Genomic DNA, 18,244 nt, shown 5'->3' on the forward strand with positions numbered 1-18,244 from the left:
GTAACATATAGAACACCTACAGGTAACATAAAGAACACTTACAGGTAACATATCAGAACAGTTACAGGTAATATCTAGAACAGTTATAGATAACATAGAATAGTTACAGGTAACAAACAGAACAGTTACAGGTAACATATAGAACAGTTACAGGTAGCATATAGAATAGTTACAGGTAACTTAAAGAACACTTACAGGTAACATATAGAACAGTTACAGGTAACATATAGAACAGTTACAGGTAATATCTAGAACAGTCATAGATAACGTAGAATAGTTACAGGTAACATATAGAACAGTTAAAGGTAACATATAGAAGAGTTACAGGTGACATATAGAAGAGTTACATGTAACATGCAGAACAGTTACAGGTAACATATAGAACAGTTACATGTAACATATAGAACAGTTACATGTAAGATACCGGATAATTACTTTTATCGTAAAGAACAGTTATCATAAAGAACAGTTACAGGTAACATACAAGACAATTACAGGTAGCATATAGAACAGTTACAGGTAACATATAGAACAGTTACATGTAACATATAGAACAGTTACATGTAAGATACCGGATATTTACTTTTATGATAAAGAACAGTTACAGTTATCATAAAGAACAGTTACAGGTAACATACAGGACAATTACAGGTAGCATATAGAACAGTTACAGGTAAAATATAGAACAGTTACAGGTAAAATATAGAATAGTCACAGATAGCATATCGAGAAGTTACAGATAACATAACAAACAGTTACATGTAACATAACGAACAGTTACAGGTAACATATAGAACACTTACGGGTAAAATAAAGAACAGTTACAGGTAACATATAGAACAATTACGTGTAACATATAGAACAATTACAGGTAACATATGTAACAATTACAGGTAAAATAAAGAACAGTCACAGATAACATATCGAGAGGTTACAGGTAATATAACGAACAGTATCAGGTAACATATCGAGAGGTTACAGGTAATATAACGAACAGTATCAGGTAACATATCGAGAGGTTACAGGTAATATAACGAACAGTATCAGGTAACATATCGAGAGGTTACAGGTAATATAACGAACAGTATCAGGTAACATAACGAACACCTACAGGTAACATTGAATAGTTACAGGTAACATACAAAACAGTTACATGTAAAATATAGAACAGGTACAGGTAACATATAGAACAATTACAGGTAACATATGTAACAATTACAGGTAAAATAAAGAACAGTCACATATAACATATCGAGAGGTTACAGGTAATATAACGAACAGTATCAGGTAACATATCGAGAGGTTACATGTAACATAACGAACAGTTACAATTTAGCATCAAATAGTTACAGGTAACACATAGAACAGTTACAGGTAAGATATCGAACACTTACAGGTAACAAAGAATACTTACAGGTAACATAACGAACAGTTACAGGTAACATAACGAACACCTACAGGTAACATATAGAATAGTTACAGGTAACATAAAGAACAGTTAAAGGTAACATATAGAACAGTTACAGGTAACATATAGAACAATTACAGGTTAAATAAAGAACAGTTACAGGTTACATACAGGACAATTACAGGTAGCATATAGAACAGTTACAGGTAAAATATAGAACTGTCACAGATAACATATCGAGAAGTTACAGATAACAAAACAAACAGTTAGAGGTACCATAACGAACATTTACAGGTAACATATAGTACTGTTACAGGTAAAATATAGAACTGTCACAGATAACATATCGAGAAGTTATAGATAACAAAACAAACAGTTACAGGTAACATATAGAACAATTACAGGTAAAATAAAGAACAGTCACAGATAACATATCGAGAGGTTACAGGTAATATAACGAACAGTATCAGGTAACATATCGAGAGGTTACAGGTAATATAACGAACAGTATCAGGTAACATAAGGAACAGTTACAGGTTAGCATAAAATAGTTACAGGTAACACATAGAACCGTTACACGTAACATAAGGAACAGTTACAGGTAACATACAGAACACCTACAGGTAACATATAGAATATTTACTGGTAACATATAGAACATTTACAAGTAAGATATAGAATAGTTACAGGTAACATAAAGAATAATTACAGGTACCATGTAAAACAGTTACATGTAACATATAGACCAATTACAGGTAACATGTAGAACACCTACAGGTAACATAAAGAACACTTACAGGTAACATATAGAACACCTACAGGTAACATACAGGAAAATTACAGGTAGCATATAGAACAGTTACAGGTAAAATATAAAACAGTCACAGATAACATATCGAGAAGTTACAGATAACAAAACAAACAGTTACAGGTAACATATAGAACAATTACAGGTAAAATAATGAACAGTTACAGGTTTCATACAGGACAATTACAGGTAGCATATAGAACAGTTACAGGTAAAATATAGAACTGTCACAGATAACATATCGAGAGGTTACAGATAACAAAACAAACAGTTACAGGTAACACATAGAACAATTACAGGTAAAATAAAGAACAGTCACAGATAACATATCGAGAGGTTACAGGTAATATAACGAACAGTATCAGGTAACATATCGAGAGGTTACAGGTAATATAACGAACAGTATCAGGTAACATAAGGAACAGTTACAGGTTAGCATAAAATAGTTACAGGTAACACATAGAACCGTTACACGTAACATAAAGAACAGTTACAGGTAACATACAGAACACCTACAGGTAACATATAGAATATTTACAGGTAAAATAAAGAACAGTTACAGGTAACATACAGGACAATTACAGATAACATATGTAACAGTTACATGTAAGATAAATAACAGTCAGAGATAACATATCGAGAGGTTACAGGTAACATACAGAACACCTACAGGTAACATAACGAACATTTACAGGTAACATATAGTACTGTTACAGGTAAAATATAGAACTGTCACAGATAACATATCGAGAAGTTATAGATAACAAAACAAACAGTTACAGGTAACATATAGAACAATTACAGGTAAAATAAAGAACAGTCACAGATAACATATCGAGAGGTTACAGGTAATATAACGAACAGTATCAGGTAACATATCGAGAGGTTACAGGTAATATAACGAACAGTATCAGGTAACATAAAGAACAGTTACAGGTAACATACAGAACACCTACAGGTAACATATAGAATATTTACAGGTAACATATAGAACAGTTACAGGTAAGATATCAAACACTTAGAGGTAACAAAGAATAGTTAGAGGTAACATATAGAACAGTTGCAGGAAACAGAATAGTTACAGTTAACATAAAGAATAATTACAGGTACCATGTAAAACAGTTACATGTAACATATAGACCAATTACAGGTAACATATAGAACACCTACAGGTAACATAAAGAACACTTACAGATAACATATAGAACACCTACAGGTAACATAATAAACACTTACAGGTAGCATATAGAACACCTACAGGTAACATTCAGGACAATTACAGGTAGCATATAGAACAGTTACAGGTAAAATATAAAACAGTCACAGATAACATATCGAGAAGTTACAGATAACAAAACAAACAGTTACAGATAACATATAGAACAATTACAGGTAAAATAAAGAACAGTTACAGGTTACATACAGGACAATTACAGGTAGCATATAGAACAGTTACAGGTAAAATATAGAACTGTCACAGATAACATATCGAGAAGTTACAGATAACAAAACAAACAGTTACAGGTAACATAACGAACATTTACAGGTAACATATAGTACTGTTACAGGTAAAATATAGAACTGTCACAGATAACATATCGAGAGGTTACAGATAACAAAACAAACAGTTACAGGTAACACATAGAACAATTACAGGTAAAATAAAGAACAGTCACAGATAACATATCGAGAGGTTACAGGTAATATAACGAACAGTATCAGGTAACATATCGAGAGGTTACAGGTAATATAACGAACAGTATCAGGTAACATAAGGAACAGTTACAGGTTAGCATAAAATAGTTACAGGTAACACATAGAACCGTTACACGTAACATAAAGAACAGTTACAGGTAACATACAGAACACCTACAGGTAACATATAGAATATTTACAGGTAAAATAAAGAACAGTTACAGGTAACATACAGGACAATTACAGATAACATATGTAACAGTTACATGTAAGATAAATAACAGTCAGAGGTAACATATCGAGAGGTTACAGGTAACATAGAACACCTACAGGTAACATAACGAACATTTACAGGTAACATATAGTACTGTTACAGGTAAAATATAGAACTGTCACAGATAACATATCGAGAAGTTATAGATAACAAAACAAACAGTTACAGGTAACATATAGAACAATTACAGGTAAAATAAAGAACAGTCACAGATAACATATCGAGAGGTTACAGGTAATATAACGAACAGTATCAGGTAACATATCGAGAGGTTACAGGTAATATAACGAACAGTATCAGGTAACATAAGGAACAGTTACAGGTTAGCATAAAATAGTTACAGGTAACACATAGAACCGTTACACGTAACATAAGGAACAGTTACAGGTAACATACAGAACACCTACAGGTAACATATAGAATATTTACTGGTAACATATAGAACATTTACAAGTAAGATATAGAATAGTTACAGGTAACATAAAGAATAATTACAGGTACCATGTAAAACAGTTACATGTAACATATAGACCAATTACAGGTAACATGTAGAACACCTACAGGTAACATAAAGAACACTTACAGGTAACATATAGAACACCTACAGGTAACATACAGGAAAATTACAGGTAGCATATAGAACAGTTACAGGTAAGATATCGAACACTTAGAGGTAACAAAGAATAGTTAGAGGTAACATATAGAACAGTTGCAGGAAACATAGAATAGTTACAGTTAACATAAAGAATAATTACAGGTACCATGTAAAACAGTTACATGTAACATATAGACCAATTACAGGTAACATATAGAACACCTACAGGTAACATAAAGAACACTTACAGATAACATATAGAACACCTACAGGTAACAAAATAAACACTTACATGTAGCATATAGAACACCTACAGGTAACATTCAGGACAATTACAGGTAGCATATAGAACAGTTACAGGTAAAATATAAAACAGTCACAGATAACATATCGAGAAGTTACAGATAACAAAACAAACAGTTACAGATAACATATAGAACAATTACAGGTAAAATAAAGAACAGTTACAGGTTACATACAGGACAATTACAGGTAGCATATAGAACAGTTACAGGTAAAATATAGAATTGTCACAGATAACATATCGAGAAGTTACAGATAACAAAACAAACAGTTACAGGTAACATAACGAACATTTACAGGTAACATATAGTACTGTTACAGGTAAAATATAGAACTGTCACAGATAACATATCGAGAGGTTACAGATAACAAAACAAACAGTTACAGGTAACACATAGAACAATTACAGGTAAAATAAAGAACAGTCACAGATAACATATCGAGAGGTTACAGGTAATATAACGAACAGTATCAGGTAACATATCGAGAGGTTACAGGTAATATAACGAACAGTATCAGGTAACATAAAGAACAGTTACAGGTAACATACAGAACACCTACAGGTAACATATAGAATATTTACAGGTAACATATAGAACAGTTACAGGTAAGATATCGAACACTTAGAGGTAACAAAGAATAGTTAGAGGTAACATATAGAACAGTTGCAGGAAACATAGAATAGTTACAGTTAACATAAAGAATAATTACAGGTACCATGTAAAACAGTTACATGTAACATATAGACCAATTACAGGTAACATATAGAACACCTACAGGTAACATAAAGAACACTTACAGATAACATATAGAACACCTACAGGTAACAAAATAAACACTTACAGGTAGCATATAGAACACCTACAGGTAACATTCAGGACAATTACAGGTAGCATATAGAACAGTTACAGGTAAAATATAAAACAGTCACAGATAACATATCGAGAAGTTACAGATAACAAAACAAACAGTTACAGATAACATATAGAACAATTACAGGTAAAATAAAGAACAGTTACAGGTTACATACAGGACAATTACAGGTAGCATATAGAACAGTTACAGGTAAAATATAGAACTGTCACAGATAACATATCGAGAAGTTACAGATAACAAAACAAACAGTTACAGGTAACATAACGAACATTTACAGGTAACATATAGTACTGTTACAGGTAAAATATAGAACTGTCACAGATAACATATCGAGAGGTTACAGATAACAAAACAAACAGTTACAGGTAACACATAGAACAATTACAGGTAAAATAAAGAACAGTCACAGATAACATATCGAGAGGTTACAGGTAATATAACGAACAGTATCAGGTAACATATCGAGAGGTTACAGGTAATATAACGAACAGTATCAGGTAACATAAGGAACAGTTACAGGTTAGCATAAAATAGTTACAGGTAACACATAGAACCGTTACACGTAACATAAAGAACAGTTACAGGTAACATACAGAACACCTACAGGTAACATATAGAATATTTACAGGTAAAATAAAGAACAGTTACAGGTAACATACAGGACAATTACAGATAACATATGTAACAGTTACATGTAAGATAAATAACAGTCAGAGGTAACATATCGAGAGGTTACAGGTAACATAGAACACCTACAGGTAACATAATGAACATTTACAGGTAACATATAGAACAATTACAAGTAAAATAAAGAACAGTCACAGATAACATATCGAGAGGTTACAGGTAATATAACGAACAGTATCAGGTAACATATCGAGAGGTTACAGGTAATATAACGAACAGTATCAGGTAACTTACAAGTAACATATAGAACAGTTACAGGTAACATATTAAACAATTACAGGCAACATATAGAATAGTTACAGGTAACATACAGAACACCTACAGGTAACATTGAATAGTTACAGGTAACATACAAAACAGTTACATGTAAAATATAGAACAGTTACAGGTAACATATAGAACAATTACAGGTAACATATGTAACAATTACAGGTAAAATAAAGAACAGTCACATATAACATATCGAGAGGTTACAGGTAATATAACGAACAGTATCAGGTAACATAACGAACAGTTACAGGTTAGCATAAAATAGTTACAGGTAACACATAGAACAGTTACACGTAACATAAAGAACAGTTACAGGTAACATAAAGAACACTTACAAGTAACATATAGAACAGTTACAGGTAACATATTAAACAATTACAGGTAACATTTAGAATAGTTACAGGTAACATATAGAACAGTTACAGGTAACATATAGAAAAGTTACATGTAAAATACCGGATAATTATTTTTAACATAAAGAACAGTTACAGTTATCATAAAGACGGTTACAGGTAACATACAAGACAATTACAGGTAGCATATAGAACGGTTACAGGTAAAATATAGAACAGTCACAGATAGCATATCGAGAAGTTACAGATAACAAAACAAACAGTTACAGGTAACATAACTAACAGTTACAGGTAACATAACGAACAATAACATGTAACATATGTAACAGTTACATGTAAAATAAATAACAGTCAGAGATAACATATGTAACAGTTACATGTAAAATAAGTAACAGTCAGAGATAACATATCGAGAGGTTACAGGTAACATAACGAACATTTACAGGTAACATATAGTACTGTTACAGGTAACATACAGGACAGTAACAGGTAACATATAGATCACTTACAGTAAACATATAGGATAGTTATTTTCAACAAAAAATGCAATTAAAAAAAGATCACTTACAGGTAACATATAGAAACGTTACAGTAAATATATAGAACAGTTACAGGTAACATACAGTAAAGTTAAAGATAACATATAAAACAGTTACAGGCGACATATAGAACAAGTACAGGTAACATATAGAACAGTTACAGGTAACATACAGAACACCTACAGGTAACATTGAATAGTTACAGGTAACATACAGGACAGTTACAGGTAACATATAGACCAGTTACATGTAACATATAGAACAGTTATAGGTAACATAAAGAACACTTACAGGTAACATAGAATAGTTACAGGTAACATAGGACATTTACAGATAACATATAAAACAGATACAGGTAACATATAGAACACTTACAAGTAACATACAGGGAAGTTACAGGTAGTATATTTAATAGTTACAGGTATCATAAAGAACACTTACAGATAACCTATAGAATAGTTACAGGTTACATATAAAACAGCCACAGGTGACATATAGGACAGTTACAAGTAACATATAGAACAGTTACAGATAACATAAAGAACAGATAAATGCACCTTTTATACTTTGACCATGTTTACGGTAAATTGTGGTTTTGCTCAGTCTACCAACATTTAGGCTCCTTGCATCATTGCTATAAAATACTACAAAAACGATCATTAGCATCCTTGACTTAGCCTTATATTAAACCATGTCGGCCAAGAGCAAACAAAAGTGACACACGATTTAAATTCTCCACAAGTTTTGTTTTACGTGTGGTGTTTCGGTTTCATTTTCCTCTGAAATGACGTCTTTTTCAAAAAGTCTAAAAGCCCAGTCGGGAACACGTCCATGTGATAGTACATATTTTTAGTGTCATCCAAGTTATCTGACTGATATGTTATCGGGATTTAGATAAAATGTTTTGTTGTGAGATGTACCATATTACGTAATAACAAGACCAATTGAATCGTTCACACTTTGAGCTTTGTCGCCAAGATAACTCAGATTTCAGACCAGAGGGGTGGAACATTTTATGCGACCTACGAAATAGGAGCATTTCTGACACTGACCGTAAAACTGAACCAAAATAAGGTAAATACATCAAACATATTTCTTGAAAAAATGCTCAAACTGTATAAGATCATAACGTGCTGTAATTAAATCCCTATTATTCCCTATAGAATTAAGTGTACAGTGTAGTTTACGACCGCATTTTGCCTCCCGACTATTATTTTTCAGATTCATCATTTGCTTGCCACAATGCCAAGTGTATACTGATTCTTTGGGATATTTTGTGTCAACATTGCGGCGTGTAGGATCTTATGACGGGCACAGTTGATTATTCAGTTTATATTTTTGGACTTGATGACTGAGGGCAAATACTTGTATTGAAAACATACAAAAGATACAAAAAAGAATAGCACCATGGTATTCCTCACTTTCGTGTGTTTTATGTAACTACCACTAACCACACCTTGGTCGATAGTCCTGATATTTGGTGTTGTTAGCTCAGAGAAAGATCTATCACTTTACACGAAAATTAATAGTATCTTCACTTATTTTCAGTGTCGGTTTCAGTATAAATGGGTGGAAATAAAATTATATTCATTATCAGGTTACACGTATGATTTAATTCATGTAAATCAAAGTTAGGTTCTTGTTCTGTCTCACACTGTTAAAATACTTGGTGCATGCAGAGCAGTGGACGTCATTTTTTCCGATGGCCTTTCATATTGTTAATTACAATATCAAATTAACTAATTGTATTTTTTCAACATTTTGTTTCCATCGTTCACAGACAAATATGCGACTGTTCAAATTTGTATTCCTGGCAGTCTGCGTCTTCACTGTACGTGGGCAGTCGGCTGGAAACACAGATCAAGATACTCCAGACATTACTAAGGTTATGCTACTTGTTTCTGACCTAACACAGCAGATTGAGGATTTAAAACAATATCGGGGGAAAGACCTTAACACGATTACGGCACTAGAGCAGAAATATAAAAAACTCTCTGAAGAGAACGAAGTATTTAGGTCGAGAATCGGAAACATGCAGAATCTTGACGGACATCATTCATCTACCGGGCCTGAGCAGATCCGCTCAGGAACAGGTGACCTTAGAAATTTCTTCATTAATAGGGTTCATACTAGCAACAACAGGACAAAAAATCCCAACCTTAATTACACCATAGCAGAAACGAGCCCGGATCAGGAAGAACATGTTGTCGAATCTACTACAAAAGACAATACAACACCAGTTACAAGGGGAGCAACTGTCCATACTTACAAGGCCACAGAAAAGAGCAGGGAGTCTGGACACCTAAAGAGAAGCGTCTCCCAGCGTCAAGCAGGTATACCTATTGATACATATGAAAAAAAATGGCATTTTTTTAATACATACTAACGGAAAAAAGAAACTGTGCACCGGAGAAACGTTTACAAAATCTATAATTCTTATAATATTACGTTAAAAGTTTGCATGTTGCTTTATTGATTTCATTACAACAAAATCAATATGGATTTTCAAATTGATTTGAGTAACAATTCATTTCAAAGGGGTTCAAATCCTTATGGGGTCAAAACCGAGTTCTCAATGTCAATATCGAGTGTGTCCACCGTTTGCGTCAATGCAAGTTTGGCAACGACGTCTCATGGAGCGAACTAATGTGCCGAAGAAGTGCTGGGGAATATTGTTCCACACTCTGATCAAGTCTTGGCCGAGTTGATTTAACGTCATTGGCTGATTAGGCAGCTGACGTAGACGACGTTCCATCTCGTCCTACACATGCTCGATTGGTGCAAAATCTGGCGAGACGGCTGGCCATGGAAGAACATTTATGTTCTGTCGGTTTAAGTAGTCGGTAACAACACGAGCAACATGCGGACGGGCATTGTCTTGCTGTAACGTCACTTGACGTTGTTGGGCACGTATGAAGGGCACAACATGTTGTCGAATGATAGCATCTCTGTATTGAATCCCGGTCAAATTACCTTGGACTAACACAAGAGGAGTTCTGTGATGGGTAGTGATCCCTCCCCAGACCATAACACTGTCACCACCAATAGAACGTCGTTCTACGACACAGGCATCTTGGAATCGTTCTCCAACACGCCAATACACTCTGTTACGGCCGTCACTGCTGTCTAAGTGAAATCTCGACTCGTCCGTGAATAAAATACCCGTCCATTCACGTTGGGTGTATCGGATATGCCTACGGCACCACGCTAATCTTGCTTGGCGATGACGTTGCTGCAATACAGGACGTATGGCGGGGCGTCGCGGCCGGATTCCGTGTTCTCTCAATCGGTTACGGACGGTTCTTGGGTGGATATTTCTTAGTCCAGGAATGTTTCTAGACGTTAAACTGGCCGTTTTGAAACGATTCCTTAGATGCGTTAACCGTATGTAATTGTCCTGTTGATGTGACGTCACACGCGGACGTCCTGAACGCGGTCTATCCCGAGTGATTCCATATTGCCGATAACGTCTTGCTAAAGACTGTATGGTATTCCTATGGACATTGAAACGCTGTGCGATGTCATTTTGGGTCATTCCTGCCTCAAGCATGCCGATTATCCGCAAACGCTCATTTTCCGTCAACCGTGGCATTATCAGAAATCGCTTTTTCTTGACACTAGGATGGTTTTTGGTTCATATGGTACCCACAGAGGGATATTGACACAAAAATAACGATAGGTATTCACTGACACGTGTACTGCCTTCCAATTAGGTGTTGATCATATTGCCCGGGTAGGTCGCAAAATGCACATGCGGTAGGTGACCTAATCACGTGATAGCGTGTGGTATGACACGATAAATATGCCCATGAAATTTTATTGAGAAACGTTCGTTAGTTTCCGAGATAATTAAATTTTAGTGATGCACAGTTTCTTTTTTCCGTTAGTATATATATATGAAAAATTGGCATTTTATTTTTAAAACTTGTCGAATCTTTAAGATGTATTCCTGTAATTTCGTATGTGTCAGTTCTTGAAAATTAATCAAATATTTCATTTCATCCTGTTTAAATCAATGTCAATTCATTTTCTTTTTTAAATTTCTGATTATATTTTTCTGCTAGCATCAACAGACGTTGTTGCATTCTCTGCATATGTCTCGAGTACACTGAATGGACCGAATAACGGCTATGTAATCGTATACGACCACGTAATCACCAATATCGGACACGGATATGATCCTTCTGTGGGTACATTCTTAAGCCCCAAGGCTGGTGCCTATTTCTTCACCTGGTGTACAGGGTTGTTCGATACCGGTGTCGTCTTCACAATTCTCGAGAAAAATGGTAGCCCAATGGCGTATTCGTACACGGCAGAAGACGCTCACAAATCCATTTCGTCCCAATCTGTAATACTGGTGCTGAATGAAGGAGACGTCATCAATATCAAGGTGACCTCTCATGCTGCGTCTCCAGGACTATGGGGGTTGAAAACATCGTTTAATGGTTTTCTCCTACATTAAGGCATAGGGCAAGTACAACGAAAACACAATTCTGTAATATAACAGACTAGACATTTTAAGAAGTAGAAGAAAAACGATTGATTTACGAATTTTAAAGAAATTAAGAAAACACTTATATAATCTATCGACCCTAAAGGTGCGTACATTTATGTTGAAAATATTCATTCCAGAATGATGTGGGTGAAGAATGTTGATTTTAGAGCACCAAGTGACACTGATGTCCTTCTCGCTTCTTGTACGCTATAAGGCAATTTTGTATCATAATTGATTAAAAAGAAAATAAAATTTGATTGTACAGTTATTTACACTAGCTGACTGTTTATTTCTATATCTAATTGGAGTTTATCATTCTGTAAGCAGCCAAGGTCGTAGAATTCAAGGACACTTACAAGTTAGAATTGGATAAGTAGGAACAAATGATTAATTAAACGGTATCATTTTCTTCCTTCTGTAACTCGTCAGTGATGTAAAAGACCTTAGTTTTGAAACCTAGACATTGAATAAGGAAAATTAGAATCGACCATAAGAGATCTCAGAATCCAGAAAGAAATGAGCGTTAGCATCAAATTCAATAAAACTGGGTCAAAATAGGAACAAAAGAGAGATTAACATGAAGACGCATGAAAAATACCGAGAGAATGTGTTCCGGAAGAGTACGTGTCTGATGCTTCATTGACGACACCTTGGTAAATCGAAGTTAGTAAGGTCACGTTCTCAAATGAGAACAAGGTAAACAACGGAACCAACAGGCAAACTAACGCTCATCAAACACGTCCAGTTTCAAATCGCATAAAGAAATAGAATATTTCTCAGCGAGGTCACTATAACGACCGTTAAACTTTTTCACCAACCTCTACAAACCTATCAGACCAGAGTGAGTCCATATTCACCAACAAAATCTCTGATCCCCTTTGATTAGGAAATTTGTGAATCGAGATTCGAATCAGGCGTCACTTAACCTGTAGCCTTTATGTACTACTACTACTACTACACATGTCGGTATAGTTTTAGACAAATTCACACATGATTAATGAGAAAAGGATTTAGTTCTTTACAAGTTTGAACTTTATGAACCTATCATACTCCAACGAGTATTAATTGACTATGAGCTCCGGTTCGAGCTCTCTTCTACTGATTGGAGACCACACATGAACGTATGCAGAATTTTCCAGGTCAGGTCCGATACCGTGTTCAAATGAACCTTGAATAATTTGATTTTGACTGCTTTGTGCTATAAAAAACATTTTTTGTTTGTCACTGCTTTGTGCTATAAAAAACATTTTTTGTTTGTCACTGTTTTGTGCTATAAAGAACCATATTAGATTTTCACTGCTTTGTGCTATAAAGAACAATTTTAGATTTTCACTGCTTTGTGCTATAAAGAACCATTTTAGATTTTCACTGCTTTGTGCTATAAATAACAATTTGTATTTTTACTGCTTTGTGCTATGAAGAGCAATTTGTTTTGTCACTGATTTGTGCTGTGGTAAAAATCTGAATGCCCTACCAGCTGTTTTCATTACGTTTTTACCACATTCACAATTTTATTGTTGAGCCCAAATCATTAATTATATCTATTGTATGGAATATTTCTTTCATATTTCTTCTGTTACGTGTCCGAATAGTTACAATATACCTGCTTATCAAGCAACATGTATTGTTCAGCAAAGAATGAGCAAAGAACAGCTGGTGTAGCATCTGAAACTAAATTCTAACTCCGGCAAACTGACAAATTAATATCCATACAGAACCTGTTATTCAATAGTATGTATCAAATCATCTCCAAAGTTCATTCTGTAGTATGTATCAAATCATCTCCAACGTTCATTCTGTACTATGTAACAAATCATCTCCATAGTTCATCCTGTAGTATATAGCAAATCATCTCCATAGTTCATCCTGTAGTATGTGTCAAATCATCTCCAAAGTTCATTCTGTAGTATGTATCAAATCATCTCCAAAGTTCATCATGTAGTATGTATCAAATCATCTCCATAGTTCATCCTGTAGTATGTATCAAATCATCTCCAACGTTCATTCTGTACTATGTAACAAATCATCTCCAAAGTTCATTCTGTAGTATGTATCAAATCATCTCCATAGTTCATCCTGTAGTATGTATCAAATCATCTCCAAAGTTCATTCTGTAGTATGTATCAAATCATCTCCAACGTTCATTCTGTACTATGTAACAAATCATCTCCAAAGTTCATTCTGTAGTATGTATCAAATCATCTCCATAGTTCATCCTGTAGTATGTATCAAATCATCTCCAAAGTTCATTCTGTAGTATGTATCAAATCATCTCCAAAGTTCATCCTGTAGTATGTATCAAATCATCTCCAAAGTTCATCCTGTAGTATATATCAAATCATCTCCATAGTTCATCCTGTAGTATGTATCAAATCATCTCCATAGTTCATCCTGTAGTATGTATCAAATCATCTCCATAGTTCATCCTGTAGTATGTATCAAATCATCTCCAAAGTTCATCATGTAGTATGTATCAAATCATCTCCATAGTTCATCCTGTAGTATGTATCAAATCATCTCCAAAGTTCATCCTGTAGTATGTATCAAATCATCTCCATAGTTCATCCTGTAGTATTTATCAAATCATCTCCATAGTTCATTCTGTAGTATATATCAAATCATCTCCATAGTTCATCCTGTAGTATGTATCAAATCATCTCCAAAGTTCATCATGTAGTATGTATCAAATCATCTCCATAGTTCATCCTGTAGTATTTATCAAATCATCTCCAACGTTCATTCTGTACTATGTAACAAATCATCTCCAAAGTTCATTCTGTAGTATGTAACAAATCATCTCCAAAGTTCATCATGTAGTATGTATCAAATCATCTCCATAGTTCATCCTGTAGTATTTATCAAATCATCTCCAACGTTCATTCTGTAGTATATATCAAATCATCTCCATAGTTCATCCTGTAGTATGTATCAAATCATCTCCAACGTTCATTCTGTACTATGTAACAAATCATCTCCAAAGTTCATTCTGTAGTATGTATCAAATCATCTCCATAGTTCATCCTGTAGTATGTATCAAATCATCTCCAAAGTTCATTCTGTAGTATGTATCAAATCATCTCCAAAGTTCATCCTGTAGTATGTATCAAATCATCTCCATAGTTCATCCTGTAGTATGTATCAAATCATCTCCATAGTTCATTCTGTAGTATATATCAAATCATCTCCAAAGTTCATCCTGTAGTATGTATCAAATCATCTCCAAAGTTCATCATGTAGTATGTATCAAATCATCTCCAAAGTTCATCATGTAGTATGTATCAAATCATCTCCAAAGTTCATCATGTAGTATGTATCAAATCATCTCCATAGTTCATCCTGTAGTATTTATCAAATCATCTCCATAGTTCATTCTGTAGTATGTATCAAATCATCTCCAGAGTTTATTCTGTAGTATGTATCAAATCATCTCCAACGTTCATTCTGTACTATGTAACAAATCATCTCCATAGTTCATCCTGTAGTATATAGCAAATCATCTCCATAGTTCATCCTGTAGTATGTGTCAAATCATCTCCAAAGTTCATTCTGTAGTATGTATCAAATCATCTCCAAAGTTCATCATGTAGTATGTATCAAATCATCTCCATAGTTCATCCTGTAGTATGTATCAAATCATCTCCATAGTTCATTCTGTAGTATGTATCAAATCATCTCCAACGTTCATTCTGTACTATGTAACAAATCATCTCCAAAGTTCATTCTGTAGTATGTATCAAATCATCTCCATAGTTCATCCTGTAGTATGTATCAAATCATCTCCAAAGTTCATCCTGTAGTATGTATCAAATCATCTCCAACGTTCATTCTGTACTATGTAACAAATCATCTCCAAAGTTCATTCTGTAGTATGTATCAAATCATCTCCATAGTTCATCCTGTAGTATGTATCAAATCATCTCCAAAGTTCATTCTGTAGTATGTATCAAATCATCTCCAAAGTTCATCATGTAGTATGTATCAAATCATCTCCATAGTTCATCCTGTAGTATTTATCAAATCATCTCCATAGTTCATTCTGTAGTATATATCAAATCATCTCCAAAGTTCATCCTGTAGTATGTATCAAATCATCTCCAAAGTTCATCATGTAGTATGTATCAAATCATCTCCAAAGTTCATCATGTAGTATGTATCAAATCATCTCCATAGTTCATCCTGTAGTATTTATCAAATCATCTCCATAGTTCATTCTGTAGTATGTATCAAATCATCTCCAAAGTTTATTCTGTAGTATGTATCAACTCATCTCCAATGTTCATTCTGTACTATGTAACAAATCATCTCCAAAGTTCATTCTGTAGTATGTATCAAATCATCTCCATAGTTCATCATGTAGTATGTATCCAAATCATCTCCAAAGTTCATCATGTAGTATGTATCAAATCATCTCCATAGTTCATCCTGTAGTATGTATCAAATCATCTCCAAAGTTCATTCTGTAGTATGTATCAAATCATCTCCAAAGTTCATTCTGTAGTATGTATCAAATCATCTCCAGAGTTCATTCTGTAGTTTGTTCCAGAATTGATATTTCCCCGATTGCGGAATTCACTATGCTTAATCTGTAGTGATAGTGTCCATTATTGGCTATGTTAACATTTCGAAAATATATACAAGGAAGGGTATTTGCTGATATGACTTATTCTTCCAATATGAAATAATAATATACCTGATTGTGTATGCAAAATGGTTGAAACCTTTGATTCCATTTCTATTTAAAAATCATAACAATGAGAAAAGAAAAAAATTGTATGATATGAATCTTGAAGATAAACTATCTCCAACAGATATAAAAAATATAGATGTGAACAATCTTGTTAAAATTACGTAAGTCTAGCTCCTACATATACACATATACTTGAAAAAATGGTCTTATATATGAAAATTAAGAAATTTCTTGAATAATGGAGCTACTGCACCTCCTCATTTTGACTTTCAATCACTTTGAATTTTCCTCAGTCACCTCATAGGCTTCAAAACTTCAGTCCTTAGTATCACTGACGAGTTCTCAAACGAGGAAATAGCCATTGGATGCAATTCAATTCATTGTTTGGTTCCACCATATCTAACTCTAAATTTGCATTAAAGGGTGCTATCAACTTGTGGGTCTTTGGTATAAACTTCTAGTCGAAACCAAGTGGAAGTTTACATATATAAGCAAATGTGTTCACAAGGCGCGATTTCATGTCACAACCTGGTGATAACAAATGGTGAATACTACTGGTAATTCATGCCTCCAATGATTAAAACATGACAACAAAACAAAGTTTTAAATTAATGAATAATATAATTTCAATAAAAGTATTGCCATCTATACAATTATTGCTACATGCCACAGACAAATGTCAACAAATACATTGTAAACTCCTTTTTAATAGTCTTACAGGAAATGCTTCATGTATAGAACAATATTTCTACTTGGAGCATTAGCACACTATTTGTTGAACAGTGATAACATTACTCATGAGCCAAGACACATTTTCAATATAGAGGTAGGAAAAAATGTTACCTCTGAATATGTGATAAACCAGTAAAAAACTGTGTTCAGATGAAAATTCATAAATATGAAGAACATCAGAGCATATATCTAAGGATCTCCTCCGTTGTGTTGAGATTTTTATCAGTAAAACCTTGGTTTAGATAAAGAATAATCCTATGTAATGAGATTTCTTTCCTGCTTTATCTCCTATGTAAGAAAGGATTGTATTTATCAAAATTTTATACTCCAAGTCTAGGGCAGCATTAGTACAAGTATGTATGTAATCAACATCATATGTACAAAATAGTATGAACATTTCACCTTGTGAACTCTCACACAAAGTTACTTACATTAAGCTGCGCAGGTATGAAACTAATGTTTGAAAGACAGCTCTGCATGCAAATACAGCACACAATATATATGCCCATCAAACTATGTCAT

The sequence above is a fragment of the Ylistrum balloti genome, unplaced genomic scaffold (genome assembly GCF_031769215.1).
Source record: "Ylistrum balloti isolate Yb309-2 unplaced genomic scaffold, AGI_CSIRO_Ybal_v1 Utg369568, whole genome shotgun sequence".
Taxonomy (NCBI): domain Eukaryota; kingdom Metazoa; phylum Mollusca; class Bivalvia; order Pectinida; family Pectinidae; genus Ylistrum; species Ylistrum balloti.